This window comes from Ruditapes philippinarum, unplaced genomic scaffold (genome assembly GCF_026571515.1).
Source record: "Ruditapes philippinarum isolate M1 unplaced genomic scaffold, ASM2657151v2 ctg18829_1_1_1_1, whole genome shotgun sequence".
Classification (NCBI taxonomy): Eukaryota; Metazoa; Mollusca; class Bivalvia; order Venerida; family Veneridae; genus Ruditapes; species Ruditapes philippinarum.
The window spans coordinates 953-9,606 of NW_026852089.1; the positions used below are offsets into that span (position 1 = coordinate 953).

An 8,654-nucleotide genomic window follows, 5' to 3' on the forward strand; every position below is an offset into this window, starting at 1 on the left:
AAAATTTTCGCTGAATAAAAATTTTATATGTTTGTGTAAAAAAAGAATATTACGTCATTTTAAGGTACATCTTATTCCTTTTATTAAAACCCTAAATTTATTACCCCGTACCAAATTTTTTATATGCTGAAATTTAATTTTCTTTGATTTGGTTGCCGAAATTATTGTTTAAAAATACGGGGGAAAAGTTCCCAAAACAAATGTGGGAAATTTTCAATAGTTTTTCCCTTTTTATAATATTATTAAAAAAAACAGAAGCAAACACTAACACCACCCGGGGCAAAATGACCACCTTTGGAAATTTTGGGGGCCCAATTTGTCGTCGTTTTTGGAAAAATTTTTTTTGACATAGCTTTTCTGTACTCATTCTAGTTTTTGCCTTGAGTTTTTTTAACAACATCTGGGAGTTCTTTAGAGGGTCATTTGCTCTGTTGGGCATCCCTTTAAAATTAACAACCATCCCCAGACCAAGTTTCTATTTAATCCAGCTAGAACTTGGGGGCATTAAAAACATTTTTTTGCTTTATAAAGTCTTTTCTTTCCTTTTTCCTTTTCTTTCTTGTTGCCGGTTTGTACCAGCCCTGATAAGGACCCGGATTATCCCCGGGTATTTAAACCTTGAAAAACCCCTTAATCTTATGGGGAGCAGGGCCCTTTTCTGGATCGTTTATCATCCCAAGTTATATTTCAACTCATTTTCCCAGCTGATTCCCGCGCCTGTGCAAAACGCTTTCCATTTAAACAATTTTCCCTTATATTTCATTTATTCATCAGCAGAGTTACCAGCCGGCTAAAGAATGGTCGGATGCCAGTCAACAATTTATTAGCCCCTTCGTATGTAGACCCTTTCTTCTCGATTTCCAGACCCAGAGACAAATGCTGGGCAGCTCCTCTTCCCCTTCAAAAATATTGTCACTTTACCACCTCTCAAAGGATAATTGTTACCACGTGGTCAGTCCAGCCACCGTTGTCAGACGTAAATATGGAATAAAGTGTCCTCTATGAAGTCCGTTGTCAGTTAAAGCCTGTGTCACATTACCAATAGCTTCATCCATAGCCGATACCATGCCTGAGTACTTTCTTCTATCATCATTTAGGATATGTTTGTACATGTCCTCAAATCGTTTAGGTACTTCAAGTGGTCTATGAACTGACTGGAATGGAAGGTATAGGAACAATGGTTTTGTCTCATTGTGGTTACTTATAATCTGTTTCGCTCGTTCTGCATAAATGTAAGTTGAATATCTATTGTCTGCTGGTATGGCCTTTATACCGTCGTTGAAGTCAATACCATTTTTTATTGTTTTATTGTAATAATCCTCCTTGCCATTGTAGTATCCTAAAAACGAGTCAAACCCACGTCTTGTAGGTGTGCAGTCCCAATTGCAGAGTCCCAAATGCCACTTGCCAATCATGTGTGTGGAGTATCCAAGTTTCTGTAACTTCTCGGGAAAGAATTGCATTGAGAGAGGGGAGCATACTGGTTGCCCTGGCGCTATAACTAAGTGCTGTAATCCGGCTTTGAATGGATAAACGCCAGTCATCCAGGAGTGACGAGAGGGTGTACATACTGGTTGTACATATGAACTATTCAGTATTACCCCTTGTCTAGCAAGCTTGTCAATATTTGGAGTTTTCATGTCTGGATTGTGGAAACCAACGTCATTCCAGCCGAGATCGTCAGCTACAATAAACACAATATGTCTGGGTTGCTGTAGTGCAGACGACTCACGCATCATCATTATCATAAGTATCACGACCGACGATAACTTGATATACATTGCTGTAGCTTTCACTGTAATAGATAACGAAGAAAAATATAGCTACATCAACATAAGTTTGTGTTATTAAAAATAACACAAAATTTCTAATTATATGTACTGAAAACGGTTGGTATTGCTCGTTTTGTAGTATATTCCTTGCGGTTATACGCCAACGTAATATTACCGGCTAAGGTGATCACTTTATCTTTGTCGGGCCGCTTAAGTGGAGTTGTTATTATTTAAAGGACCGCTAACATTTACATAAAATAAGAATGAACACATTTCTGTAAATTGTGTTATTGTAATATATTATCTATTTCAATAGAAACGGAAGTAGCATTTCGTTCATGCGCATACGGCGTAGGGCAAAAAAAAGCAATAACGAAAGAATACATTAATCAGTATTCAACAACTTTATTTATTCCGTGTAATCTAAATTATTTACCATTTGTAGGAATAATTTATTTTGATAAATAACTGTCGCAATGGTGAATTTTAGTAAATAACTTGGACATTTCTGAATTTACGCAATCAGGGTCTTTCAAATTGATTTGATTCTATTCTGACACCAGCCATATAGAACTATTAAACAAGCATTAAAATCAAATCACCTCTTGTATTTAAGTGTGCTGAAGTGTGTCCCTTAAATAATTTTATATCTTATTTCAAAATAACTCGGTAAAGCTGTACGAAGATTTGCTATGTCATTATTAAAAGACTGAACTCCTTAATTACAGGTCGTGAATGCGAAATCTTTGTGCAATCATCTCCTTCGATTCTCACACTAAACTTTGGTAAAATAGATTTTAAGTTATGTTATCCGGGAAACAATCATTTGGCATGACTAAAAGCTGTAAATGCGTAAAACATATTATCACACACCCATGCCGATTTTGCGACTCCGTAAATATGGTATTGCACGGCCGTGCATATATTTTGACGTGACGTCATTAGCGTTAACAAACATAGTGTAAAGACGCGCTAAATGTTAGCGTTATACTTTAGGCGCGTCAATGAAAAATGACTCTTATTTCACTTTAAACTGTCTTTATTTTGAGTATGTGATAAATAGAATATTAAATTCGTGTAAGTTCATTACTGAATTTATTGCACTCGTTGAATTAAATAATATTATGCTCGCCAGAGGCTTGCATAATATAATTTTATTCAACTCGTGCAATAAATTCAGTATTGAACTTACACTCATTCAATATCCTCTATATCTGATATTGGTGGATGATATAGTAAATATGCGAGGCAAACCATTCAATGATCCAAAAGCACATACCAAGTTTCATTAGACGACTAGTTCATCAGTAATTAAAATCGAAACAGCAGGGTGTTTTATGATAAAATTTTATTACCCATGTATTAGTAATAGAAAGAGCACCGAAACACGAGGCTATCTGATTTGTACGAGGGGGCGTACCCCTCGAGTATCAATTAGATTGCCGAGTGTTTTGGTGTTCTTTCTCTTTTGTATCATAGTCAAACATAAAAGCACGTTCCCTGTTGATACAATATGAAACCCCGGCAAAAATGAACCAATGAACGAACATCTGAATATGACATTTCTGTCGCTTTCCCTTTCTCTGCCTTCACAATATGTAAACCCCAGCAAAAATGAGCCAATCAATGGGCATGCTCTGGAGTGCACTCCAGTTAACGCACTGTGCATGTATATGTATACGATTTAACCTTGACATATTTTCAACAGAAAGGTCTCCAAACTATGATACAACATAATATTACACAATTGGTTCGGTACACTTTTTTTATTATCTTAATTGGTATGACAGAAGAACACGTGACCGGTTGTTGTTTATGTGACCGGAACTTTTTTTAGTACCATGACATAGTTAATTACGTAAATAAAAAAATTATTATCGTAATTAAAATAACTTTTTCATAAAAGTATCCAATTAATTTTGTTAAGTGACAAAAATTGTGGCGTGCATTTTCCTAGATTTTGAAAATGTGTTACGATAAACTGGATAAAATGCAAATTATTTCGCTGTCCATCTACAAAATAATCTACTTCTCAAGATTTTGCAGAAGAACTTAATTACTAAGACCGACGATTGTTTGTCCTACGTGTATTGCGCATGCTCGAGAAAATACGACATCCGGTCGATTTTTCCTTGCAACGGCCCGCGTCGTAAAGAGGTCTATAATATTAAGAGATTAATACACGGCAGAGTAGGGCCGGAAGGTGATAATCGATCCGCAAAAAAAGGAATAATGGTCCCGAGGGCTTCAGCCCGAGCGCATTTTTCATTTCAGGGCCGATTATCAGCTTCTGGCTCAACTATGACGTGTATTAATGTCTTTAATACACTTGGCTGATCTAAAAGCAGCATTTTTCTAAAAAAAAAAAAAAAAAAATACTTTGAAATTTCCTTCCTTGAAGTTCCTGTCTGCATTTCTACTGCACAGCACAGTAACTTCTTCAGAGTTGTTTACTTAAAGTCTTTGTGTGTTCAAAGTACACTACTGTACTGTAGAATATAGAAGCTTTCATTTTCATCTTTTTTTGGAATGAATTTGTCGTGTTATTTCTTTAAATTTCAATACTTTAAAATCTGTGTTTGTACGAAATACGCTTCAGCTTTCATAATAAAATCCAAAAACTAACTTTCACTTTTACAGTTACCGTAATATATGACGTCATTGTTTCAGTTTGTGCACGTGCACATGTTCAGTGGGCTGATTACTAGTGACCCAACATGGAGAACAACAACAAATTAACAATCGTATCTTCCGTTGCATATAATACATAAGCATGGTTGCACACCGCGACTCGAGTATTTACGATCTTCTATTACGGAATGTATGGACAGGTATAATACTCGTCACCTCTCTCCTATTTCTCAATAAAGTGAAGGAAAACACGGCGTCCATTCTAACTTTTTTATTTCTATAAAAAGTCAAATATTTTTGGTATCAAATGAAAGATTACTCCATAAGCTTTCTATGAGTGCCTCAGAAATAAAACTGAATTAAATAGATGTATTGAAATTTTTAATTCAATTTTTTTAATTTTTTACTCTGAAAATTACATTCTCGAATTGGTAAGAAAAACACGGCGTTCCCTCCATTTTTTTTATTTCGTAATCAATTTTGATAATTTTGGATTGAAATAGAAGTGTGCTTTATACGATTTATGAAATATAATTATTTAATGCCTAAAAATAAAAATGAATTTGATAAAAATGAATTTATAGTTAATCATGTTACTTTCCGTAAAATGAAAATAAGGATCCCTACGCTCAAAACGGCAAAATTGAGAATGTTGCAGGCTCGGTTTGATTGAGCCTGTTTATGGACGGTAATGGAAAGTGCAAGTTACCTTCCACGCCCCCTAGCACCGGCTAAAGCACAATTCAACTTGAACTGGTACAATTTTGAATTATGAAACATCCGCAGATGTGTTAATATGGCGATTATCATGGAACCTACAATGTGACACGTAAGTGCCATTCCATATAAAACGGCATATGGTCCCAAAGTAAAAAAACAAACCACATTCTGAAATTCAGTAAGAGAAACATGGCGCCCCAGAGTATACTCCCCAGCTAACTTTTTTATTTAGACTCAAGTAAAAGAATCCTTCATGAACTTTCTAGTGATGCCTTCAAAATGAAAATTACGTAGAAATATTAAAAATTTTGTTTCAAATTTAACGTTGTTTATTTTTATTTTTTCTCTTTTAAAACCACACTCATATATTCGGCAAGAAAATCACGTCGCTTCCTTTAGATACTTTATTCAAAAAAGAAAATGAATATTACATGAAAGTTAAGACCATAAGCTTTGAACAAGTATATTAAAAATCTGGAAACAAAGTGATTTCTTGGAAGCATTAATCACAACAAAATTACATAAGAATTGCAGACTCGGTTTGATTGAGTCTGTACATGAGGGATAATGAACAAGTGCAACATCCGTCACGCCCCCTAGCACCGGCCTGAGCGGTACTCAATTCTCAACAATTAATAGCGCTGGCATCATTGATCCCGAAGGACCAGAAAAATATAACAACACCGAAGTGAATTTAGGGGCAACTTTTTACTGCTGCCACACGGCACTTGACACCTGCTGTGGTGAAGTATAAAAATCTGGAAACAAAGTGATCCCTCGGAAGCATTAAACACAACAAAATTTCATAAGAATTGCAGACTAGGTTTGATTGAGCCTGTACATGAGGGATATTGAACAAGTGCAATTATACTGAAAAAAACCTTATTGAAGATTGTACATATGTGCTACAGATAAGTATTTTCTTGATTTTGGAAAGGAAATCTCGGTGGCCGCTTTAAAATCCTATTTTTGCAAATACTTGCATAGTTTTTGTTGAAAATGAAATTTGTGCTAAGACATTTTTCAATGATACCAATAAAAACATTGAATGGTTTTTAGATAATCAATAAAATTACTCCCTTGAAGTTGGTCATTGTTTCCCCTAAAAATTTCCAAATCGCCGATGTTTCTCACGAAAACACGATGTTAAATAATAAGTTAATTCATAAGTTATCTTCATCATAAATGGTAAAATCGGCAATTTTCAAGTGATGTTGCTAGTGACAAAACTTTGTAACAAATGTTACAAATATATGTTATGAAAAATGCGGTATGTTTTCCTTCAGATTTATTTATGAATATGGGAGAGGCGCCGTTTTATACCCGTCCGACATAGAATGTCGTAAATACTCCGAGAGGGACGGGGCGTTATGCTTGACTTGAAATCGTTTAACTTTGTAATTTTAAACATGTTATATACTGTGTTAACGTACTCTTGTAGTTCTACAACTGGTAACACGTTTTCTTAAACTACATTTTCTGTATTTAAGATTTACATTTCATTTGTACATTTCAGATCTATAAGTGTGCAAACATGCATATGTATTGCATGCAATGGAAGATACGTTCATTGAACGCCGCATTTCCTTGTTGATCTTGTTTATCATATTTTGTAAATTTGTTGTCGTTTTAGATGTTAGGTCAGTTGTTGCGATCTATATGTATCCTTGTAATATAAAGGCGGGAACCTTAAATTAAAAGATTGAATTAAGAGGCATATTATGTGCTATGCACGGGTACAATAAAAAATGGTAGGCATACAAGTTCGTATTTTCAAAAGTCATTTAAAAAAAAAAACACTTTACATGTCTGGAATATTGGCAACGAACGCCCTCCATAGAAACATATTCCTATATACACTCAATGAATTAACGCAAATCATCATGAATCGTATAATTTTATGTAAGTATGCACTCCGTCCGTAAACATCTGCCGAAGCTCTCGAGCTTAGTAAATCACTTGCCTTGTTGGGCTCGAACTTTAAATGAGTATTCGAGCTTCTGAAGATGATAATGTACAAAAGCTACATTATAGTAAACTAGACTTAAAGGACATTCACTATTTTATATTAACATAGTTTATATATAATACACAAATTAGAAGAAGTTTGGTCACAGTATCAAATGGGTGAATTAAATTTTATTTACACGAATAGACAGTATAATGACAAATATTATAGAGCATTTTTCTTCTTCGAATGAATCAATTTCTGTTAGATTCAAAAGTATCACAGGGTTATTTCATATGCATTTATTTTTCAATATAAAAAAGTGAAATAAAAGAGTACTTACCAAGTTAACAAAGCCTATTTAGTTCTGTTGTTATACTTCCGTAATAGCTTTATTTATAGTTGTAATGTATACAGTTAAAAGCCGGGACGTTTATTTATAGAATTGATTCTGTACGCACGTGATTACCTCCCCTTTGTACCTGATAATAATAGGTATTAAGTACCCGTGGAAATTATCAAATAAAGAAAATCTGGTCGCTCTGTCATGATGGATCAAGATAAAACAAAAATATATCTTCCCTTCATATGTTGCATTAATATTAAACAGATGAATCAAAGTACATAAGTACAGATGGGCTGGTTCACAGGTTATCGGCGTGGGACCAAGCCCTACCCCTAAGGTACCACCCCCAGGACCCACTATACTACCCAAATATACTTCAATACATTCAAAATACATGTCAATACAAAATCAAACAATTCTATCAAAAAATATAATACTGATACTATAAACTATACAGTTTATAGTATCAGTATTATATTTTTTTGATAGAATTGTATTTTGAATGTATTGAAGTATATTTGGGTAGTATAGTGGGTCCTGGGGGTGGTACCTTAGGGGTAGGGCTTGGTCCCACGCCGATAACCTGTGGGCTGGTTAACTGTCACATTGCATCTAAAAGAAGTAAAAGGGATTATGAGAAACTATATTTGTGAAGTTTGCATAAGTACGGTCATTTTAATGAGTAGGTCTATAATTTGAATTAATTTCTTGAAAATTGCAATAAAATATTCAAACATGCGGGTAAGGTTATTTACTCGCAGCTTTGGTACTGCGCAATACCAATTTTCCACCGCTGCTCGTAACAAAATACAAAGACTCAGAAAGCTACTACAATATGATATTCCGTATTTATTTGTCACAGAATTATCTGAAGAGTAGTAGGCCTATAAGTTATAAAATTGGTATCATAGAGCCTATCAAATATTTTAGATAAAGATGTGTGCACACAAATTAAACTGTTGTCACAAGATTAAGATAATGAAAAAATAATCACGAGATTTCAAAATATTCCCTTTGTTTTAAGATTATGTATTTCTATAAGCAATGCCTTAAATAGAATGACATAAGTGCAAGTCTGCATTATTACATACAGTATTTCCATACAACAGGTTATTTACTGTGTTTTTTTACTACACGTAAGATAAAGGGAAAATTAGATTATGGAATTTTTCATATAATTTGTCAGATCATCAGCTAGAGCTAAAACCGATTTTAAATAATATGAATTATTTGTCAT

The 8,654-nt window shown here is 34.2% G+C and overlaps 1 pseudogene; it reads right to left on the reverse strand.

Moving 5' to 3' along the window:
• Positions 1–823: 823 nt before the first annotated feature.
• On the reverse strand, positions 824–7,499 carry LOC132748964 (arylsulfatase B-like; annotated as a pseudogene).
• Positions 7,500–8,654: the final 1,155 nt, after the last annotated feature.